The sequence below is a fragment of the Panthera uncia genome (assembly GCF_023721935.1).
Source record: "Panthera uncia isolate 11264 chromosome B2 unlocalized genomic scaffold, Puncia_PCG_1.0 HiC_scaffold_24, whole genome shotgun sequence".
In the NCBI taxonomy this organism is placed as follows: Eukaryota; Metazoa; Chordata; class Mammalia; order Carnivora; family Felidae; genus Panthera; species Panthera uncia.
In genome coordinates, this window is record NW_026057580.1 from 93339718 (window position 1) to 93360198 (window position 20481).

The window sequence follows — 20481 nt, forward strand, 5'->3', positions numbered from 1 at the left end:
ACCTCCTATTAATCACCCTGATCAAGACCCCTGCTTTTCTTATTGCACTACCACTTGTTTTCGTACAGTTGCTTGTTTAGTGACTACACGTCCCATTAGACACATGATCTAGACACAAGATCCAGAGGCCGTGGCTCTCTGGATTCACAAGGCCTGGGGGCTGAGCACCAGATCCGATACGCAGTAGGCACACAAGTATTGTTTTATTAAAGGAATGAATTATAGAAGGAAAAAGCTTCAACAAAACGAGATCCAGAGAATTTAGCTTTCTTCTGTGGTATTAAAGAACAACTAATGTTAAAGTCTCACAGTATTGGTGGACAGCTTTAACTCGACACAAAAGTTAATTTCAAAAAAAAAAAAAAAAAAACCACTTCATTCATTTCCAGCCTCGACTTGCTCATTAAAGACACTATACACCAAGCACAGTACTAGGCCCTGGTGAAACCCAGATGAAGACAACCTTCTCTTAGAAAGTCTCCCTTGACCTTTTTGTCTCCCATGCCTTCTCCCCAGAAGAGTCATTACCCACTCCTTTGTGGCTTTATCCCTCCCTAATTTTACTTATCTACCTCCTCTACTAGGACCTTCGTTCCTTGAGGTTGGGAACCGGGCCTTTGTTGGTTTTGGAGACGCCAGGTAAGTTTGTTGATTGAAGAGCAAAATGAATGAATAAGCAACCTATTCCTTATCTGTTAGGAATTCCATCGGATACAAGACTGATAAAATCAAATGGTAATAAGACACATTTTCAAAGAGAGGGTGCCCTCTAATGGGAACTAGAAGGAAATAATATCAGAGAAAATGAGGAAACACGACATAGCAGGTGGATGAGTGAGAGTTTGCTAGTTGCAGAAGGATATGAAACACATTCCAACTAAACAAAAGAGCACGAGCAAAGGAACTGAGTCGTCTGTATGTTGGGAATACTGAGTTACGTGTGTAACGGACGGTGCACCTCGCCTGCACGGCCCCAAACCACCTTGTAGAATGCAGTGCATGTGAACGTCTAGCAGCTGAAAACCACATTTCCCAAACCCCCTTACACCTGGTTTGCAAAGCTGGTCCAGCTGGTGAATTTGACTGAGGACATCAGTCCACACTGCTGCTGCTTTGGCTATTTCTGCTGCTAAGTCTGACTGTGGGGGCATTTTGGTAGGAGTGGTAACTGACGTCTCAGTGCCCAATCGCTACTTTTGTGGGGATGGGAGGCAGAGCGGGTGGCATTCATCTGCTAGTAAGGTATACAGCTGAGGCAGTGTGGTCTTGGAGTCAAACACTGGGTGCCAGCTTCCTGACTGCAGTAGAGATAACGGCTCCCTTGGTAAGTCAGTTCTGAGATGGTGTCTGGGGTGGGGGGGGTCGTTCCTGGGAGTTCAGCTTGGACCAGTTTCCCGAGCTTTTCCGATGACTGTATAAGTACCACACACCCTGTGTTAAATCCGCTTCTGCTTACATTGTTGTCTGCAATTGAACCTGCCTGAGAGAACCTGCTGGCCCACTGGGATGACAAAGTGGTGTTCGTAGGGGTGGCGGTGGGAGATGCGGCTGGAAAAGTAAATCAGGACCGGTCCAGTTTTTGCGAGGCACCTTGCCTGTCAAGTCAAAGAGGTTAGACCTCAGTTGGTTAGGCTTAAATATCAAAAGTTTTCATAGAAGACGGTGGTCTGTGTTTCAGAAAAATTTTAGAGGCAAAGGAAAACTGAATCGAAAAGGTAGGCAAAAAGGTAGGCAAATGCTATAGATCCAGGGTGACCATGTTGATGAAAGAAGGAATGGGGGTAACTAGTCTGCCCTCTTTTTTGGTAACCTTTGGCTGGGTCATCACACTTTCTGCCTCTCTTAAATGCTTTATCTACTCTAGCCAGACGCCAACGGCCCAGGGGTAGGATGCGTCCACCCACTGACTTGAGTTAGCCTCTCGGCTTACCGGTCTCTCTTTTGATTTCATAATGTTGGGCAATTTGGGGTGAATACTTTAGTTCCTGATTATTTGATACGTAGACTGATTTTCTCCTAAGAGTAGAATTTGCATAAACAATATGGTCATGATAAAAGCCCATAACTGAAAAATCACATATTCTCGGGACGTATTTTTTAAATGCTGACTTTCCCCCAACCTTAGTTACACAGAACTGAAGTACCCCGTAAATTCTGATAAAGAACACACAAGAACATCTAACCACAACCAGTATTAAGGGAAAGAGCATCCGATAACTGAAACAGGACAGCCCACACCTTGTTAAAGCGGCTATGAAGGCAGTGTCAGAATACTCAGATGGGAGCAACAGAACGTACTCATTATATTAAGCAAAAAGAATTGACTAAGAGATATTAAGGAGCTTCCGGAATCTCCCGGAGGGCCAGAGGATGAGGAGTTGACATGCCGCACTGCCAAAACTGTCACAGTGAAACACTGCTGTTGCTGCCACCTGCTGTCACTGCTGATCCTGTGCAAGTCTGGATGCGAAGTGTCCAGAGAAGCCAATGCCTCAAGAGCAAGAGGCCGATGCTGCTAGTAGGCTTACAAGTCGATGCAAACAACCTATACAGCTACTGCCTAATTTTCGTACCGCATCCATATTCAATACTGGTGGACAGAGCCTTTGTCACATACCTGCACTCTAGCTGCAAGGGAGTCTGGGAGTAAAGGCATCTGCTTAGCTACCATGATAGGAGGGGTCGGGCCAGACAGGGATTTGGGTGAGCCAACGACAGAACCTGCTGCAGGATTCCCAGCCACGTTCTTCAGGAAGAACAAGCTGTAATATCATCCAAACTCAATTGGGATTTGTAGTCTCTTAGCTCAGTTTTGATTCAAATCCAGAAATATGGCTATTAACACCAGAACTCCCTGAGTCAGAAGCTGAAACGGAGAATTCTTTTATTCAGATTGCACCGGTGGTCCCCAAGAACTCAAGTAGTATTCCACACCGTCAGCTGTTGAGTAGAAAAACTCAACACAGTCCAGAATTGGGTTTCTTCCCATGGGCTCCCTTTCTTGAGAACTTAAAAAAAAAAAAAAAAGAAAGAAAAAGAATCACAGTTTTTTTTTTAAAGACATGCTCAAATTCATGTCATATATGAAAAATAATGCCAAATAGGTGAGGTGTAAGATTCACAGCAACGATTTTCAGGAAACTAGAAGAGTCCATGGGTTGTTGCAATCTGACTTTACAAATTAAAAGAAAAAAATCAGCAAAGTCACTTTTGCAACTACCTTATGTACTTAAAGTTGGAAAAAGAAATAATAGAAGTTTGGCCTTACTTCCCCACTATGTGGGAGTTCTTATGGACAAGACAGTGAGTAATCTAGGCAATGACATAGTAACTTCAATATTTATACTTCTAAAATGCCACTGAAGAATAAAACGCTCTACAAGTAAGCATCTATTGAGAAAATATGACTTTTCTGAACACCACTGCACAAATAGACCCTCTGTGAATCAGGCAGAATAAAAATGCTTTCCCATGTATTTGGGGATATCTTCAACAGTATTTTTTTCAAAGTATAATCCGTGGTAATAATTTAATAGAAAGCAAATCTTCAAAAGAAACTATTTGGCTATTCAATTTTTCTTTTGATAAAGTGAAGACCTTCAACTTTTATCAAGAAACAATGGCAATCAAATGGAATTTCTATGGATCTCATTAATTGCAAATATTTATTTCTTCATAAACACCCAGATATTATAATAAAAGCATGAAATATTAATGTTCCTATCCAGTTTTTTAAAAAAATCAGAGAGCTATCATCCTGGATAGAGAAAGTAATTTGCTCCCATCTCAATACATGAATAATTTAATTTTGCAAGGCAAATGGGACATTTGTCTAAGATGTCTTTCCTGTTGTCTATGATATATAGACCCCCATCAGAAGATCAGAAGGGGAGCAGGGGAAAATTCTGTAAGCGATCTTTGAAAACAAGCAGTGTGTGCAGGTTGTTCTCTGTGGTAGCTTTTCTTTGTGCTTCAGAAAGGACTTTCCTCCACACGTAGCTGGGGGTTTTGAGAAGGGAAGCGAGAGAAAGATCTAGAACACAGTGGCAGTATTTCCCATTCCCTCCATTTCAGGAATTGGATAGGGTTGATTAGTAATGCTTTTCTTCACACATATATTGCTGCCATTTTCTATCTTAAAAAAAAAAAAATTCAGCATCATGTCTACCTATGACATCGCCCGAGTGAAAAGTTGGCCACGTCCACCTCGAGTTCGACTTTATGCCACACACACATGAACTTCAATCAGATCTCTCTTTGACCACCGTGTGGAGAACAGATTGTGTATGGGCAAGTAGAATTAGGAAGCTATTGCCATGAACTATGCAAGAAATGATGGCAGCTTGAACATCGTTAAAGGGAGAAATGGGTGGATTTGAAATCAATTTTGGAGGCAGAACAGAAAGACTGGATGTGAGGCAGAAAGAAAAGGAGGGATCAAAGAGAACACTTTCTCTCAAAGGTGCCTGGATGGAGGCTGGTGATGCCATTTACTGAGAAGGGGAACCCTGGCGGAGGAATGGTTAGAGAGGAAAGGAATCCAGACATGGCATGTGGAAATCTCACACGGGCAGTCACATGAGGCTCAAAAGAGAGGCCAGTGCTGGAGATTAAAACCACTTGGAAATGAGCATACAGAAGGTACTTCAAGCCACCGAATGACAACATTTAGGGAAAGGAGGCAGGCACACAAGAGAACAGAAGATTGAACCCGATGGCTCTTCCTTAGAAAAAGAGGAGGAGAATCCACTCCAGGAGCTAGAAGTGGCTGAAGTAGTTTCTTGAATTCAGGAGAAGAAGTACTTTTGAGGGGCGTGGGAAATGCAGTAGGCAACTCCACAGAATATGCTAATAAGGCAAAGACAGAACCCTGAGCACTGCATCTGGTTACGTGGAAGTTTTAATGTCCCTGAAGAGAACGCACAGTGCATCGGAGGGCCAGAAGTCCAGATTCTGGTGTAGGAAAAAGTGACGAGGGAGTAGGGAAGCGGGAAGATCGGATGCAGACCACGTGTTTGATTACTAAGTTTTGCTCTGAAGACAGAAAAACAGGTGGGCACTGAAGGATACGCAAGGTCAAGTAATGTCAAGAACCGAAATAAGTCCTTAGGATTTCCTTTTTCAAAAAATGTTTGCTTCGTTTTTCTTCAAGTTCTCTTATTTGTTTCCGAGTGCACAAGCCACGGCAGAGCCTTTTTTTAGATTCACATTATGAAACAAGATTCAACAATCTGGGTTAATGAATGACAATAATCTTCAAGCAGAAAGGCTGGGAATTATTCTCTGAATTAATGAGTTTCATTAATGGGAAAAAGAAACGACCTCCATCCTCCCCAACGCGCACACCCTTTCATGACTTTTTTTTTAAATTTTTTTTTTAATGTTTATTTATTTTTGAGACACAGAGAGACAGAGCATGAACAGGGAGGGTCAGAGAGAGGGAGACACAGAATCTGAAACAGGCTCCAGGCTCTGAGCAGTCAGCACAGAGCCCGATGCGGGGCTTGAACTCACGGACCGCGAGATCATGACCTGAGCCGAAGTCGGCCGCTTAACCGACTGAGCCACCCAGGCACCCCTAAAGAGAGGAATTCTTGATTGGCTTATGGATTTGTAATCATGAATATGAAGTACTAGTACAGAGAAGTAATTTCGAGTATGAAATCTTTTCCAAGGAGGTAAGAATGGAAAGCCCAAGCCTGTGTCTAAGCCGTAGGTCAAGCCTGGTGCCGAATGGCAAGATTGTTCCGTATGTTAAAAGCACAGAAGAGTCTTTAGGGAAACAAAAGAAAAATAATAGCTAGAAGCAAATGGTGCTTACTCCGGGCTGAGCATTTCATGCACAGTATCTCATTTAACACACATCGTAGCCCTCGAGGGCTGGAGCTTTTATTTACCCCCATTTTTCAAGTTGAGGAAATAGTGGCTCCGAAAGAAGCTAGGTGATTTTCAAAAGCCATTAGCATGCCAAGTGGCGGGTCAAGAATTCAAACCAGGTCTGGGATGCTGAAGGCTTCCTCCTACCTACTCACGGACCTCTGGGAATAGCTAAGGCAGGAACAAGCACTTTGCGAAGCAGACAGAGGGCTGAGCCCCACACGGACTTAAACGAAGCAGGAAAACTAAAAGCTAAAATTAAGCCTGGGCTTTCAGTCAACTTTTTATGGGGTACAGAAAAGTGCGCAAAATAGAAGCGTGCCACAAAGCAAACGCCCATGTGACCAGTACCCAGATCAAGATGTAGAGGACGCCCAGTTCCCAGAACTCTGTTCATGCTCTTGTCATCGCTACCCCCACCCCCCCCAAAGTGACGCCACCCTCACACAATCACCATAGACTACTCTCGCCTGGTTTTGAATTTTGTAGGAGTAGAATCATACTTTCTGTGCTTAGCCTAGTTCACTCCACACTGTGTTTGTGAGATTCACCTGTGTGGTGCATGCAGGAGTCTGTTTATTCTTACGGCCGTACAGTGAACAGAACGCTGACTCCCTGCATTATTTACGGTCATTTCTTGTTATTTTGTTGTTTTTCTAGTTGGGGCTTTTATGAACGGTGCAGCTATGAACATTCTCATAGATGTCATTTGGTGAACACATTTCTACCTTTATGCTGGGCAGACTCCTAGAAGGGGAAGTTGCTGGTTTACGGGGAATGCATATATTCAGCTTTAGCAGACACTGCCAAAAAGTCTTCCAAAAAGGAAACACTAGAGTAATGATTTAATGGTTTTCTTCCCACGGTAAATGGGCTGCCAAGTGAAAACAGATTTTGAAATATTGAAGGATAGCATAAAAATTATCACAGGGCCACTCTTCAAATATCAGAAATAAACTAAAAAAGAGAGTCTTTCCGAAAATCATCTGAACGACGGAAGCCTGATTGCCAAAGCTCCATTTAATTAAACGCTAAAGAGAAAATTGGTTGAAAGGGTCTTGAGGAAGGGTTGGTACATACAGCAACTGGGCTGCCTACAAATTATGCTGGAGACAAAAGTCTTCGGCCCAGGACAGCAATTGCTAGTTTGCACCCTGCTACGTGAGACCTGGAACCTTCATGTCTCTGGGCCTTGGGTGTTTCAAATCTGAAATGGTAAAATGGCACCAGTTGAACTCTAAGTTCTATTTTGGGCACAAAACAATGTGAAACAGACAGATAAAAGACAGAATGCTTCCGGCTTGTCAGAAGCAGGAAGGACTCAGGCCTCTACACTCACTATATAACGCACCCAAAGCTAGAAGATATAAAATCACGGATACACTTTGGTTGCAAAGCAAAAGAAAACAAAAAGGTGAGCTGGGCAGATACATTAGGGCAGTTCTAAGGACTACTTAACTGTTGGAGAAATATTTGGGGATCTTATGAGGAAGTCTTTTAGAAAAAAAAAATTTTTTTTTGAAAATATTTAGCCAAAATGATCCCAAGATTAAAAATAAATTTTAGGAGCACCTGGGTGGCTCAGGTGGTTAAGCATTCGACTTTGGCTCAGGTCATGATCTCACAGTTTGTGAGTTCAAGCCCCACACCGGGCTCTGCACGGACAGGACAAAGCCTGCCTCAGATACTTGGTCTCCCTCTCTCTGCCCCTCCACCACTCATTTTCTCTCCCTCCCTCCCTCCGTCCCTCTCTCTCTCTCTCTCTCTCTCTCTCTCTCAAAAATAAATAAACATATATTTTAAAAAATTGTAAAATGTGCTCTTGGGTTCCCAAGCATAGTGTCAAAATATCGTATTTTGCCATATACAGCTCCCACTTCTTTTCCTTCTCATATATGCACTTCCCTCCTCTCTCTGTCACCTGAAACACCTAGGACATATGAAACTTGTTCCAGCAGATTGCCATTTTCCTCCCATTCTTATTATAAGGTTTTTCAATAACTACGTTCCTTTACACTGTTCCTCGAGTCAAGAGCTTTTCATTTTTTTGTCTAAAAATAAAAACATGTAGGTTTACTAATTTTCCTCTGCCTGCAGTTTTGGCTACATCCCATCAGTTTCGAAATTTAACTTTCTCTGTATCTGCACCTACTTTCTAAAGAACCTGCGTTTGTATTTAAATCTCCTCTTGTCTTTCTACTTTTCATCTGTAATACTAGTGAATTTGAACATACCCGACATATGGTCTTAAGTTGAATAAAATCCATCTTGATAGTTCTCCATAAGAAGTTTGTCTTTCTTGATACCTTTTTGAAGTTCTCCCAGCATCTATCCTGCCTCTTGGCACTCAGAGATACACTTTAAAAGGTAATGCGCCCGGTCACGTGTGTAACTTTAGCTTGTCTTTGCTTTGCCGTGTTTAAGCAGGAAAAGCAAATTGAGCCAGCTGTATAAGCAGTACACAAATCTCGGTCTCCCCTCCTCTGTCTCCTCCTTTTTTATCCTATTGACATAGGAGGTCAAGACCAGCTCTGTGAGACGGCACCGGAGTTTGTGCAGATAAGGATTTCTTTCGTAGTTACATATTCTGGAAACTGAAGTCAAGTACAGAGGGAAACAACACCATGAAACACCAAAAACCATGTAGACATTTAGATGACTGCTCCAACTTTACTCACAAACAGCAGTGTGCAACTGCTACAGGGAAAGAGAAAGTGGGGGGGGGTGTCTTTTTTAAATCTGAAGTGACAAAAGAAGTTTATGGAGCTTATGAGGCTTGTGACACCATGAAAACAAATCCCCTCCTTTACATCCGTGAAGAGCAGCTGAATTTAGAGCTCCAGTTAAATGGCCAAGTCCGAGTGCAGCAGGATTACCAGCCCCCAACCATTTGCTGAGGGCATTTACATATGAAAAGTAGAAAGATGTGCGTACCTATTAGGACCCTTACCAATCCACGTAGGAAACCAAAAACCCAAAGTGAAAAGATCCTGTTTGGCACTACGGTGGGACGAATACCAGTGAGACGGGCAGAGGCTGTGAGCGTTCAGCACGCACACAGGACAGAAAGAAAAATGCCAGTTAACAGTTAGTGGGTTTAGCCAAGCTTCCGGGCAAAGCCTTACATCCATTATCCCACTTAAAAGTTCATGAAAATCTTATCAGTTAGGGAATTACCATTTGCATTTTAGAGACGAAAGGTCAGAGACCCAGAAAAGTTAAGTGACTTGCCCCACAGGCCCCACAGTTCCACAGGTGGAGCCAAAGTCATCAGTGATTAGAAAGCCCCAGACAAGAACCTGTGAATTAGAGGCCAGCTCCTTCTTATTATTTCTTCCTCCCATAATTCTTCCACTGCCGTACGTGGGCCATTTTCCGATTCGCATTTTGTAATTTACTGGGGAACTGGCAAATTGCACCTCTCAGGCTCAGATGACAGGATTATGGGGAGAAAGCAAGTTATCTGGCATAATTAATTACAAGGCTTTGTAAGTCAATATAATTTCACATGATTACATGATAAGCCTAAAGATTTTGTTTCTATTTCCTTTCTAAAAATATATTCCTAACACTCCAAGAATAACTGGAGTAATAGAGAAGTAAAGGAGGACAGTAGAACAGCAAGAGCCAAAGGTTTCCACTCAGAAGGAAGAGATGTGAAATTATTTAGAAAAAGAAAGAAAAGAAAAAAAAGCGAAGCAGATCCAGGTTAACGATTGTGCCAAGTTTAATATCAAGGAAGAAAGCAAGTGCACGGTGACAATTCAGTAGCTGTTTAGTGGACAAGTTGCTAGTAATGTTAGCCTGGCCTTCCAACACTACCGTATAATGAATTTGCTCTCAGACTAAGTACATGTTTCTTTGGGAAAAACACCAAATATGCTAAGATGCCAAAGAGAGGCTGGCTTAGAAAAGAAAATGTAGACAATCTCTGCACGACGAAGTTAATGCACCGATCAAGTAAAACTCATTCCCAAATTAAGGATTACAGCTCACATTTGTTACACCTATAAAATAACTAAAGCAAGCAAGAAAAAAAAAAAAAAAAAAAAAACACTGTCAACTTTGTAAACTTCATCGGCAGCGGTGGCCCATCAAGTCAGTAGCCAGTCTTTTTAACTTTCATTCTTTGACTAGTCACTAAAAGAATTATTGATGAGCCTGCTATTTCATGTTTGAGAGGAATAAATGTATAATTCATGATATTTCCTCTAGAAAGATGCAGGCAGTCATTACTTAATTCCTACAAAGGTGAGTGATTAAGTAGGGCTATTAGCTCTGTTAATTTCTGACTCTATCATCATCCCGTGCAGACTCAACTGTTCTAATATTTCAAGCCAACTCATACCAAGTCGACTGTTTTAATATTTCATACAAATAAATCCACCACATTGGCAAAGCACAGCCCAGACGTAACTTTTGCCTGTCCTGCATTTCACAACCGAAATAAATGGCTTTGAGAATTGCAACAAGAGGGGCGCCTGGGTGGCTCAGTTGGTTGAGTGTCCAACTTCAGTTGGAGGTTCACGAGTTCGAGCCCCACATCAAGCTCTGCACTAACAGCTCAGAGCCTGGACCTGCTTCGGATTCTGTGTCTCCCCCTCTCAGCCCCTTCCCTGATTACGCTCTCTCTCTCTCAAAAATAAACATTAAAAAAAATTAGAATTCCAGTGAGAGTACAGTATTTCTTAAATGACATTGAATCAACTCCTCCATTTTTATTAACAAAAAAAGAGTATATTTCAAGGCTTTGAAGGGGGCCTTGACAAACAGAATGGCTCTCATAAAGGCAATATTAGAAAAACAGTACTAAAAAGAAGTAAACACCTCTGATGTCCTGCTTTTACACAACACTTGGAAAAACTGAGAATGAGCTTTTGATATTCTACTACCAAAAACAATCTTTATTCCTCTGATTTTTGTTAACTACTCCTGTACAAAGTCAGCATATAATAACGTATGATCAGTCTTGATTTTTCCACTGGAGGCCTTAGAAGTCGGAGACCCACTCAGGGGCATACCTTGCATCAACTATGATGCTCCAATGTTAGGGAAAGATCTTGGATCACCCCGAAATAAAGACACTTTACAGCTGTCGGAAAGGACATTCAATTCTAGTGTTTTCAAACTTGGTCCATTCAATACTAAGGTCCACTGGAAATCAAGTCTTCCTGACAGAAAGGTCCCCACACCAAAAAGCTCCCGTGCTCTGGCACCATTTTTTGTTTTGTTGGTGTAGTAGTTTTCTACAGCTATTGTAACACATTACCATGACCTTGGCACCTTAACACAATACCCTTTTATTATCTCACAGTGTCCTTTGTCTAAGATTTCACAAGGCCTAGAGGCACCTGGGTGGCTCAGTCGGTTAAGTGTCTCTTGATTTTGGCTCAGGTCATGATCTCACGGGTTCGTGAGATCGAGCACTGCATTGGGCCCCATGCTAACAGCGTGGAGCCTGCTTGGGATTCTCTCTCTACCCCTTCCCTGTGAGCACACGCTCTCTCTCTCTCTCTCTTTCTCTCTCTCAAAAATAAATAAACTTAAAAATATATGTATTTCACAAGGCCTAAGTCAAGGTGTTGACTGGCCTAGGCTCTTATTTGGACACCGTGGAAGAATACCTGCTTGACAGCTCATTCAGGTTGTTGGCAAAATTCAGTTGCTTCTCACGGCTTCCTAGTGGCTCCCTTCATCTTCAAGCCAGCAACACGCCGACTCCTTCCCACGCTTAGACTCCCCCTGACCTCGCCTTCACCAGCAGCTGGGAGAAAGCTCTGCCCTTAAAGGCTCTGATGATTACATTGGGCCCACCCGGATAATCCAGGCGATTCTCCCGTTAAGGCCACTGAGTGGTAACCTTAACTGCATCTGCAATGTCTCTTTTTGCCATGCAGTGGAACACATTGACAGGCATGGCACCAGGGGATGAAAGTCCTGGGGGGGCCAAAATTTTGCCCGTCAGCGTCGGCAGAGTGGAGTTTTCCATTATTTGGATGCCTCCATGCCAAAAGACTCAGACCATTTCACCTTGATAATCAGTTCTGGCTCAATCGCTGTTTCTGAGTGCTTTTCTCGAATGGGTTAATATTTTCAGTTTGCACCACTCTTCCAGGCGATGAATCCTCTATCCCTCGTCCTGAAGGCCTAGCTCTGGTCGAAAACATCCACGCCACTTCCTCTTACAGAGAATATTGTGGCGCTGCATCCCAAACACGGTTTTCCCGGGTAAATCCCAATTATTTTAGGATTTCTTGGCATCGTTGCTTCTCCTTCCGAGGCACATCATCTTAACTGAAACTTTTTGTGCGTTTCAACACCTGAGAAATTATTTATAGAGAACAGCTGGAATGAGGCACAGTATCCCAGGTGTGAACAGTTCATACCTTTATACATGGGCAGGGGAATGTTTCCTATTTTGTTTCTAATGCTAAGACAGATGATGCGCCAGAATTTTCCCCTCACGTTTTTCAAACGTTTCAGTATTAATGAATTGATTCAACCAGCCAACATTTATGTGATTCTTGGCATCGAGGGCAAGGAAGAACGCACATTCCCTGCCTTACTGCCCAGCACGAGAAAACTGCTGTAGAAAACCAGCTTTGGAAGGTCCGCGTGGAGGACTTCTACAGGAGGGAATGTCTGAACGGGGTCCTGTTGGTCCAATCGAAATGTCAGGATGATGTACCAGGGGAGAAACAGAGATTCCTCCTAAGCAGACAATCCTGGCACATGCAGACAAAGACGAACAAAAGTGGGAAATATGGGGGTGCCGGGGTGGCTCGGTTGGTTAAGCGTCTGACTCTTGGTTTCAGCTCAGGTCATGATCTCACAGTTCGAGCCCCAAGTCAGGCTGTGTGCTGACAACACGGAGCCTGCTTGGGATTCTCTCTCTCCCTCTCTCTCTGCCTCTCCCCCACTCGCTCTCTGTCGGTCTCTCTCAAAAAAAGTGGTAAACATGGAAAGCGGAGTGGCTAGTGGGAACTTGAAGCTGAAGAGGAGAATATGGAGGCGTTCTTTCATGAAGAGCTCATATACGTCATCTTAAGGACATCGACTTTAACCTAAAAACAGTAACATGGTGAGGGGACTGAAGAGTGTTAACCAGAGAAGAAACCACATTCTGGAGAGAGTCTGGGTAGGTCCAGGGAACAAGTAGCTTAGAATCAGGGAGACAGGAGCCTGATAAGCCAGGAAAAGAATGCCCACTCCTGGGCAGCGCTGGCCCAGAAGACAGAGAGGACAGACGGGTTCCAGAGCACAGTAAAGCGGGAGGGTTGACAGAAGTGTGGGAGAATGGGAACAGGAGGAGACAGAGGACTGCCAGTTTCCCATGACATTCCAGGAGCCTTATCTCATCTGATTCCCACAGAATCACCCCAACAAGCAAGCAGGACGGTCACTTCTATGCGTTAGGTGCTCAGAGTGGTTCAGTGGCTTCCTCAGAGTCAGTAAATGATAGACTCAGGATCCGGAAATGCTCCCTGACTCCCAGGTTAAGAGTCTTTCTGCTTCACATGCAGAAATTTTAGTTATGGTTAAAAACAACGGGGCGCCTGGGTGGCTCAGTCGGTTAAGCGTCAGACTTCAGCTCAGGTCACGATCTCACGGTCCGTGAGTTCGAGCCCCGCGTCGGGCTCTGGGCTGATGGCTCAGAGCCTGGAGCCTGCTTCCGATTCTGTGTCTCCCTCTCTCTCTGCCCCTCCCCCGTTCATGCTCTGTCTCTCTCTGTCTCAAAAATAAAATAAACGTTAAAAAAAAAATTTTTTTTTTAAATAAAAAAAAAAAACATCAAGAAGGCTTCAGGCTCATATTCCTGAATGTGCATGTTAGTAAGATCTCAACTGGTCATTAAAATGATGGGTCTGTCATCTTCATTGTTTTTGAGCTGAAAAGACAACCTCTTCATCAAAGTTCTTGTAACTTTTAATAACCATAACAGTTCACAGAGATGAAGGAAAGGAATAAAGTCTCTAACGCAGCTAAGTGCTCAATCACTCAACAGATATTAATAGAGCACCTCTAGGCGTAGTCTGACATAAGGTCCTGAATAATAACCAGCTTGTTCTCATGCTACCTAGTCCAGAGAGAAAACTACAGTGACCAAATCGTATGCATATTTACAGAGAAAACGGGGAACAAAGGTTATGATGAAAGTGGAATGAACTGCATACAGGGGGCCCTAGGAAATAATCCAGTGCACCTGAAAAGTTACAACAAGGGATAAGAAGACCAAAGGGCGTAAAATTCCAATGGAAATATTTCAGCAGATGTTTAAAAAAAAACAAAACCAAAAAAAAAAAAAAAAAAAAAACCCAAAACCTCACGTTTGGTCTGCTAAGAGAAAAAAAAAATCCATACTTCTAAAGACAATTTTACCAGTTTTCTTTTTTTGCCCAGGCTCAACTGCCCATTCACCAGACTATGCATTGGACTGGTGGTGTTTTTTGTTTTGTTTTGTTTTTGTTTTAAAGCTAAGTGGAAAGACACTGCTTGGATAAGGGTATGTTTCTCCTTGGTGAGTAAGTCCTCAATCCCTTGGTCAAGAGAAGTGCAAGCCCTTCAGGATGGGGCTTGAGGGAGACCAGCAGGACCCTGGCCACTTCCCTGAGTGACCCTGCCACTTCAAAGACCAAGAAGGCACCTGAAAAATGCATCCCCTCCCCCTTAACCACAATGTTTGAATTTCTAGAACTACGTTACCTTTCTCCTTCTTTATTATCAGCTTCCCACTCTCACCAGCCATTAACGATTGAAATCGCTGCATTAGATTTTTCTATCCAGTTGTTACAGAAAATAAGACTCTGAAAGTTAAAAATCTTTCTTGCTCTGCTTATTGCCTACATGTTTTCAGCTGAATGTAGAAAAATACACTTTTGTGTTTTAAGCGATCGTCCCAAATGCCCATTTATTTTCAGAGGGAGTGATGTCTAACGTCCTTTTCACCTGAACGAGGCTACATATTACATTTCATGCCTTTAATCCACAAATACTGATTGGAATTCCTTCTTGGTCAAGCTGATGTGCTGGGCCCTCCAGAAAAGTAGAATCTAGCAGGGAAGTGAAAGCACCAATCACTACCACACACGTAAAGAGCAGTATGTGTCTCAAAGAACATGCAAATCGCACTCAATGAGGGGGTCACACCTGTCCTCCGGTTTTATAATGCTGTGAAAGGAAAACATCCTGGACTTGTCATGAGAGGACTTTTCGCTATCCCTTATAACACACCAAAGCTCAGCAAAACAAATACCTGCAGAAGAAGAAAAGCCACTTATTAAACATGTAAGTGAGCTTTCTAATTTGGATAGGCTCTCTACCAAAAAAGCCATGGGAATCAATGTTGCAAAATCCCAACCCAAACTTTATCAAATCTATTTAGTAAACACCAAAGGTACATCTCAGGCATTAAATCCACAGACTGAGGGGTGCCTGGGTGGCTCAGTCAGTGGAGCGTCTGACTTTGGCTCAGGTCATGATCTTGCGGTCTGTGAATTCAAGCCCCGCGTCGGGCTCTGTGCTGACAGCTCAGAGCCTGGACCCTGCTTCGGATTCTGTGTCTCCCTCTCTCTCTGCCCCTCCCCTGCTCACATTCTGTCTCTCTCTCTCCTTCAAAAAATAAACATTAACAAATATATATATATATTTTAAATAAATACATAAATACACAGACTGCTATCTTTAATGCTAAAATGAGATAGGGTAGATCTTCATTCCCCTTGCGGAGAAGACAAAGGAATCTCACTAAACACCACACCTTCTATGAGCATCAAACAAGAGCACAACTCACTTGGGACTCTTTTTCCTCTTCTGCCAGACTAAAGGATTAGACACAGCTGCAAACCCTGTCGCTTAAATAACAACCCCTCTTTTCCAAGATTTAGTTTTGGCCCCAAAATAAAGAGAAGTCGCCAGGACTCAAGCTTTTCCTCCAAGCGAAATGGGGTTTTGAACGAAGGAGCGGCACAATCACTTATGGGTTTTTTGGGTTTTTTTTTTTTGTTTTTTTGTTTTTTTGTTTTTTTTACTGTTTATTTTTGAGAAAGAGAGGGAGGCAAGGGACAGAGGCTCTGAAACGGGCTCTCTGTTGACAACAGAGAGCTCGATGCGGGGCTCAAACTCATGAACCGTGAGATCACGGACCTGAGCCAAAGTCAGAGGCTTAGCTGACTGAGCTACCAGGTGCTCCCGATCACTTGGGTTTTTGAGGGTTCACACAGGCTACTGGGTTGAAACAGTTTCCTCTACAGAGAAGCTAAGTCTCTACAGCAGTCGTCCAAGTGGGACTCAGGCAGGGAGGGGGCAGTAGAGGCCTTGGGGGTGGTCAGATTCTGGAAAAGACGTTAACAATCAGGTCGATGGGATTTTCAAACACACTGACTGTGGGGTGTGAAAGAGAAAGGAGTCCTATGTGACTTCAAGGTTTGGGGTCTAAGCAGTTGGAAAGATGCCTTTGCCCCCCCGCCCCGCCCCCTGCCAGCTGGAATGGGGAAGGCACAGTGGAACAGATGTGGGGGCAAACGGGAAGGGGGATCCGGAGTTTCGATATATTCATGAAGTCTGCTAGACATCCAGTTGGAAACGTGGAGCGGGCAGATGGCTATTCATATCTGAAGTTTAGGTGAGAGGTCGAGGCTGGAATAGAAAATGTGGGCCCTACTGGCACATCACAAATACTAGATTCATGTTATGGGCAAACAGCAAAGGGCTCTTGACAGTGACTAGAGGATCACAGGGCGGGTTCTCGTTGTATGGTGAGGGCAGCATGACCCTGGCCAAGAGAAGCCTCTTCTCTCATTTCTCTACAGGACCCATAGAGTCTGACATCATCTCGGGCATCACATACGGTTGCTAGGGGCCAACGTCAAGCAGGAGACAGACAAAGGTAGTGGTTTCTCATGCACAGAACATGGAGGTCACTTTCCAATGTTAAAATGAGGGAAAGGGGGAAATTAAAGCAAAGAACATCTAGTCAAACACAGTCCAAAATAGTAGGAGGCTGGGAGAACCTTTTGGTATGTCACGTGCCAAAGCAATCTCATCTATTTTAGGGTCTCCTGTTTTCCCCTTGGCTCCCAGACACGTTATCGCCTACAGATAACATGCCAACGATGGAGCCGTTCTAGGATTTCATGAAGGTGAGTGAGGGGCAGGGAGCAAGTAACATCGACTCATTTTCAGCCAAATTTGCTCTCAGAAGCCAAAAAGCACACAAATGAAGATTTATAACATTTGCCATACCAACATTAACTTTCTATGGGAAACAGAAAAGACACTGGACACTGAAGCTTTAGGCGTTCCCAGTGAGTGACTGAAGAGAAGCCGTCTCTATAGGCATCGCCTAACAAGCCCAAATGTAAAAGTGATGGCGAGTATCAGACTAATGTTTTATATTCAAAACAAGCTTAAAGCCATCAAAAGTTTACTCACCTGTACTCAGTCCTTTCAGTGTTTACGGACGGCATTTTTGGAGGGATGGATATACAATGTCGCCTTTCCAGGATGCTACTTGTTTTAAACTTCCGTTGGGATTCACAGACAATTCAGTTGGACCACATTTACGCTTGCAAGCTTATTCTGAGATGAAAAGTGGGCTACCAATCACTGAAGGATTAGGAATTAGGGGAGATGTGAAATAACCCAGCGATTAAGGAGACCTCATTACCAATTTCTCACTCAGCAGTCATCTTAAAATAAGGACACTACCATCTGCGTAAAGATAAAACTATCCATCCATCCATTCCGCTCATATAATTATGGAGAGATTGTCTGAAAACACAACGGTTTTATGAGAGGCATCACGAGGAGTCCAAATCTTGCTCAAATTTTTTTTATCAAGTATTTGTTCTGCCAGGAAACGTTTCCAAAAAGGAAAGGTTTTGTCTCAATTGCTATGGCAGCAAACACTTCCGATGAAGCAGTTAGAAAGGTATCAGTATGCTCTCGCTGGCTTCCAGGGCTTTCAAAATATTTGTACTGCTATCACACTCATTTGCCAGTATAGGTGACTTTTAGTACTTTGTATTCATCTGGGTGTATTTATACAACTGCGATTGCAGAAAACTTCACAAAAGTTGATGTAAATATGCTGTGAGAAAAATCCAGCAGGATATGAGGCGCCTGGGTGGCTGAGTCGGTGAAGCATCTGACTTTGGCTCAGGTCATGATCTCACAGTTTGTGAATTTGAGCCCCGCACTGAGCTCTGTGCTGACAGTGCAGAGCCTGCTTGGAATCTCATGCTCGCTCGCTCTCTCTCTCTCTCTCTCTCTCTCTCCTCCTATCTCATTTGTGCACTCTCTCTTAAAAACCAAAAAAAATCCAGCAGGACGTCTTTCTCACTGTATAGTTACACTATACTCACAGATTAAGGTACAAATTGGTCTTCACTTTCAGAAGCCCAAGGTAGGTCTAATCCATAACTTGCTTTGTTCTTAAAGTCCACCTTGGGGAAAGAGGAACCCCCAACAGTGTGCCCAAGTAGACAGGAAAGAGGCTGGAGGTCTTGGAGGCTGCAGAAACCCAGGCCTGGGCGTTCTGAGGAACCCAGGAGCATCAGAGACAGAGGCTTTCCTGGGGATGGGGGGCACCAGGCATGTGGTAAGCACCCATCAACATCTGATGAATAAACACTTATACCTAAAATTCTATCAAAACATTTTGGCCAGATGAGATGAACTTCAGACGTATTTCAGAATCTCAACAAATTCTGGATGAACTTAGATGTACAAATTAGCCACTTTGGGATAATATTGGCCTTTTTTTTTTTTTTTGCCTAAAACTGGGTATTCTGTTACAGCAACACTTTTCTAGGAAAAAAGAAGGGACCAGAGCTTCCTTCGTCCTCTGGAAATTAGGGAAGAGTCTGGAGAAAGCAGAAATGCAATCTGCAGGAGATGGCTAGGCGGGAGCAGTGGAGTACCAGAGGCTGCTAAGTGCTTCCACAACTTTTGTTTTCTCCTGCCCTGTCATCTAATCCCAAGGCATTTTCCAAAGCACCCTTTGCATTTGGGGAGGAACCTTTTCTGTTTAAAAACAGAAAGGTCACTATTCTTTTTTCTTTTTTTTTCTTTTAGTGTTTTTTATTTATTTTTGAGAGAGACAGAGAGACAGAGCACAAGTGGGGGAAGGGCAGAGAGAGAGAGAGAGAGAGAGAGAGAGAGAGAGAGAGAAGGAGACACAGAATCAGAAGCAGGTTCCAGGCTCTGAGCTGTCAGCACAGAGCCCGACGCACAGCTCAAATTCATGGATCGTGAGATCATGACTTGAGGTGAAGTTGGATGTTTAACCGACTGAGCCACCCAGGTGCCTGAAAGATCTCTATTCTTAACTTCTGGTGCAAATCAGTTTCCCCAGCCGGTCTTCCGCCAACTCTAGAATCTCCTGGACTCCTGCTTCTCTCCTGAGGCTGGCCTGAGCAATGTGGACGCCCTCTGTCTCCCTTTATTGAGAACACCCTCTGAAGCCACGGTCCAGCCTTCCCTCACTCCCACCCCTACTGTGAACAGGGGTTCACTTGGGAGAGCAGAGGCATCGGTCACAACTTTCATTCTAAAGTTTCGGGAACAACAGAGCTTGCACAGTTTTGAAATAAAGATCACAGATGTCTTGTTGAGGTCATCGAAGGAGAGATTCTCTTTGTTTTCAAACGCTGCCTTCCAAAATTTCTCAAGAACAAACCTATATACAATCTGACCTTTGAAAACCACTCTCCACTGAAACATAAATTTACTTTCATTCTATTTCAACACACAGTTCCTAAAGTTCACTTTATGCTATTTATATCTTTTTGTTATAAGAAGACATTCCAAAGAAAGAGTGGTCATGAGTGTTCACATTTCTCTTACCATGCACACTCCTCCCACGTACAAATTCAACCCGAGTTCAAGTCAGCATGGCTTTTTGTCTCAAAGGTTCAATATCAGCCACATTGACAGGACCCACAGTAAAAAATTTAAACCCCAGTAAAACCTGGTAAGTGTCACGTTGCCAGCAGATGGGGGATGAACACTGCTAACGTTATGCCAAATAGTTTGCTGTTACATTGCCTGTCGAATTAAGACCTCCTCATTTCAGATTCAATTGCTACGTATGATTTCATAAAATAATCTGACATTTTTCAATTTAAGAATATCCATATTCCCGCCTAGTGTCCCCCAATTAAAAACAACAACAACAACAACAAATCCTGCCAAGCTATTTAATCACGCAAAAGCTATGAATTGCTTAAAGACCCTTAGGTTGTTTTCAAGCAGTGTTTCCTTCTGGTGTTTACAATAAGAAAATACGAGCCCCTGCATACGTTTGTGCCTGGCTGATGGTGGTGACATGGTGGCCCGAGTGGTAAACTGCCTTCATCACACTGATCCATTTGCTTTCGTCTATTAACTGTATCACCTTAACGCGTGTGCAGACTGCTGATCACACCTCTGTAACTAGAGGGAGTTCAATCCGGCTGAGGTATGATACAGCTCCCCCAGTGGCCAATCAGAAGAGGATAAGAGGGGGAAAGGAAAAAAACTAGAAAAGACAGGAAAGAAGAGGAAACAAGAAAAGGTAAAAAGACGGGGCGTGGGGCGCCTGGGTGGCTCAGTCGGTTAAGCGTC

At 43.4% G+C, this 20481-nt stretch overlaps 1 protein-coding gene across 1 annotated transcript in view; it reads right to left on the reverse strand.

Annotated features, from left to right (window-relative positions):
* The window catches only part of NHSL1 (NHS like 1), a 106888-nt gene that overhangs the window by 80389 nt on the left and 6018 nt on the right, over positions 1-20481 (reverse strand). The window lies entirely within an intron of this gene.